This window comes from Sinocyclocheilus rhinocerous, unplaced genomic scaffold (assembly GCF_001515625.1).
Source record: "Sinocyclocheilus rhinocerous isolate Xijiao unplaced genomic scaffold, SAMN03320098_v1.1 scaffold235, whole genome shotgun sequence".
Lineage (NCBI taxonomy): Eukaryota > Metazoa > Chordata > Actinopteri > Cypriniformes > Cyprinidae > Sinocyclocheilus > Sinocyclocheilus rhinocerous.
Genome location: NW_015646367.1, coordinates 356,296 through 360,941, shown reverse-complemented (window position 1 = coordinate 360,941; position 4,646 = coordinate 356,296).

Genomic DNA, 4,646 nt, shown 5'->3' with positions numbered 1-4,646 from the left:
ATATATATTCTGAAAAAAATAAAGTTAAAGATAAAATATAACCCTACTGACTATAAGTAATTGACGATTCATATAAAATACAATTAATTCATGGAGAAAACAAACTGTTGCACTCTAGTGTATCCAAGGCCTGGCATGCATAAAGAAAATTAATATGCTAATAATAATTGTGTAGCACCTGGCATTTGATCAATGAAAGCAGCGTTATGTTTTTCATACTGATAAGACTGAGATTACCTGCTGTCTCTGGTGTCACGTGCCGTTCTCCGATAGTTGAGGGTCATTTCCTAAGCAAGCTGTGAACAGTGATGAATGATGAGGAGAATTATAATGAGTGAAGAATCCCTGGAGACGCAGAGATGGTTGAGAATAAATGAAGTCTGAAACAAGAAAAGATATTAGCCCAGCGTTCGCTCTGTTTTCACGAACAATCAGATAAAATGGTCCCAACTGTGACTCAAACCTCATTTAAAAGACACAATAGAGACAGTTATGAATTGAGAGAGATTGAGTGAGCTGCGCTTTCCTCTTCCAAACTATTATCTCTCAGGTCATTTGTATTAGACCGACCTACGTTTAAAATATTGGAGACAATACATCAATCACAGGAAGGCATACAGGAATGATTTGCCGATCCAGTAGAGTCACCTGAAAAAACCTGTAGAGTACGAGGCTGGGCGATACATTCAATATTTTCACAATTATTTTGCTGCTTATATAAAATTAAGCAACATTGTGAATAATTGTATTTGTAGTTTTCCAGTTTCTCTGTCATTACACAAATGTAGACAACATCAGATGTTTTAAGCTCATTTAATTTCTAAGCATTTAATAAATCAGTTCAAAACTCAGATTCACTGATTTGCTTTTGTTGCAAACAAATCAATTCAATCGATTAATTGAACTGATTAATTCAAATTCAAAGTATAGAAAGAAATAATTTACAATGTTTGTTTGCTTTAAACAAACAAATAAATAAGCAAATAAATAAATGTCAACATATGTATGGATATATAAAATTTTTCATATTTTATTTTATTTATTTATTTTTGTATAGCCCAGCCATAGAAACGTATTATAGAAATCCAATTATGATTTTATTGTCAATCTGAATACAATACAGCTCACAATGACTATTCTTCACGCCTATGTGTGAATAATAAAATATAATTTTTTTTTAAATATATAAAATTAAATAATTAAATAAAAATACATTAACATAAAATATCACTTAAAAGTGGAATGATTAGTTAAAATAAATGAGATAAATAATTCTAAAAAATAAATAATAATGATTAAATAAATAATAAATATCTATATATATATTTACATTTTTTTTGTATAGCCCCTGAATACAATACAGCTCACAATGACTATTCTTCACGCCTATGTGTGAATAATAAAATATAATTTTTTTTTAAATATATAAAATTAAATAATTAAATAAAAATACATTAACATAAAATATCACTTAAAAGTGGAATGATTAGTTAAAATAAATGAGATAAATAATTCTAAAAAATAAATAATAATTATTAAATAAATAATAAATATCTATATATATATTTACATTTTTTTTAGCTGTATAGCCCATCCCTAAAAAAGAATTATAATTATTATGGCTATTCTTCTTATGAAAAATAACATAAAATAACACTTAAAATGGCATGGCTATTTAAAATAAATTAGATAAATAATTTACAATGTTTGAATGAGTGAATGAATACTTTTTAAGCTATATCAGACAAATCACATAAATACCAAGACACATACTAAATACATTCAAGTCTTAAAATATTTATTTATTTACTTAGTCCAGCCCAAAAAGTATTACGACTAACAGAAATGATGATTTTAATAATTTATTATGACTAACAGAAATTATGATTTTAATGTTCATTTTAATAGCCAACAATGGCGACTCTTCAAGCCTTTGTGTAATAATGTTTGTTAATCGATACACAAGTAAAGTTACTTTTATTTTTCTCTTTTTTTAACAAGTAAATTCGGTAGTCAAGTCTAAAATCATTCAACAATTTCCTCAAAGCTTGGGCACTTATAGAGACACTAGTTTAAGCTCTGGAGACAATCTTATCATGCTCCTAGTGCAAACTGTTATGATGCTGAAACTTCATATTAAAATCCATATAAAAAGCCAAGGACGTTTAAATAATCTCAGCTTCACAGACCTTCACAGACCATTACTCTGAAACAAAGTTTGTGAAGAGACTGTGAAAGCGATGCAGAGTGAAGTTTCTCTGTCTCTCTGAGGAGAGTTTACAGTCATATTAAAGCTATATTAAATATTATTTCTCACTGTTTATTTTTCTGTCAACTGTAAGGCCACTAGGGTAATCACTGCCGTTAAGGGCAGCATTTATTACAAAATAATTATCATAAAGCACGATCTGCATAAAACAACTGACCTGACGCTGTCGTCTATTATTAACTGCATTGTCATCAGTACAGTTTTAGTTACGTATATTGTTTTTCTTGGCTGTAATGTCTTAAAGGAACAGTTCACCCAAAAACAAAAGCTTTGGCAATTTACTCACCCCCATGTCGTTATTTCTTCAATGGACCACAAAAGGAGAATTGAAGAATCTTCATGCAGCTCTTTTCCATTCAACCATAATCTGTCAAGCACCATAAACACCATAAAAATAGTCCAAACAACAGCTTCTGAAATCATTTAACAGATTTGTACGAGGAATAGAACAAAGTCTTTATTCACTGAAGATTGCTGTCACTTTTTAATTCAAATATGGAACGTTTAAATGCACCACGTCAAATTATCATCAAACTTCATTGGTTTTTACATCTCTGCGCCATATTTGATTTGAAAGCAATGGTTAATCAGTGAATAATGACTTAGACTGTAGAGAAATAAAAAAGATGTTCAGCCAAGTAAACTATGAACTAAATGGCTATGTTTTTTTTTTGTTGTTGTTTATGAGCTACCTGGGCTATATTCATGGCGAGAACGAGGTTAGTTAAGTTAAATTAAGTTTTTTTATTTGATCTTAGATAAAAATTCTAAAACTAAATCTGGCCATTACAAATCTTTCCATAAAAGTCAACAGAAAAATAAAGAGTTCTGACAGACTTTAAACTATTACAATTCATCAAAATATGCTTCAAAGAAAATGGATTCTGGCACACAAAGAACATAAAGGAGGATCTAGGAGCCAACAGAGAACTATGGGTTAGTCTGGAATGTCCTCTTCGACAGCGAGTGTAGACAATGTGATCCCATCGATTTGCAAAGTGGGCACAACGTTTTACACCAACTACATGACTGATTTTGTATAGTTTGTTTCTGTCAATATGGGGTGCTGTGTGTACATTAATGAGGAAAAAAAATTAACTTAAATGATTTTAGCAAATGGCTGCAATATAACAAAGAGTGAAAAATTTAAGGGGGTCTGAATACTTTCCGTACCCACTGTAAGTGTTTATAACAGGTCTGAGGTCTGAAGTTGGAATTGGGCATTTCTTAAGTTCTGAAGATAGAGCTTCCTTAGCCGCCGCGTCAGCCTGTTCATTCCCTTTAATACCAACAAAAAATGACTTTAAAATTCTGTGCCTCCAAGGACTGCAAACTATTTGAAACTTCCACCATGGCTGGATGTTCATATTTGGTGGATGCCAGAGTCTGAAGACAAGATTTTGAGTCTGTCATTAATAGGAAATTTAGCTGCTGAGAAATTTTAATATGCTGCAATGCCAAAATGCTAGCATTGGCTTCTGCAGTGAAAACTGAACTACAGTGAGGAATCTGTACTGATGGTTAAGCACAAAGCCAGCTGAAACACCATCTTCAGTCTTTGACCCATCTGTAGAAATTGGGATATATGATGGAAAACTTTCTCTAATACTTAAAAGTTGTTTGTGGTAATCATTTGGATGAGTTTGAGATTTTTTGTTTCTCGTTAGGTCCATGATTATGACTGTTTTTTTGGGGAATACAACAAAAGTGTCTTTGGCTTAGTACATTTAAATCAACTTTTTTATTTTACAGATGGGATTTAATCTGCAATCCGAAGGGACGAATACTTTGTCATACAGCAAAGAGAACCGAGGTGAAAAAACTGCTTGGTATGTTGGATTATTTTTGTTGGTTGATAACTTTGTTGAATATTGCAGGGCTAATTTAAGACGTCTATTCTCCAGGCAGGGAGGGTTCATTTGCCTCAACATACAAACTTTGAATTGGTGATGTTCTGAAGGCTCCAAGAGATAAAATGGCTATTTGTAATATCTGTGAATTGCAAATTGGCATGCTTACCAACAAAGACAGCCCATCATGTTTATCAGGGCCCGTATTCACTAAACATCTTAAAGGGGTCATATGATGCGATTTCAATTTTTCCTTTCTCTTTGGAGTGTTACAAGCTCTTGGTGCATAAAGAAGATCTGTAAAGTTGCAAAGACTAAAGTCTCAAATCCAAAGAGATATTCTTTATAAAAGTTAAGAGTCAGCCACGCCTACCTAAAACGCCTCGTTCCAACACGCCCCACATGTCTACGTCACTATGTGGGAAGATTTGCATAACACCGCCCAAATGTTCACGCAAAGAAAGAAAGCATAACTTTGATTCTCGCTGTAGTATTGATGCCGCCGCCATGTTGTGAAGACGCTGTGT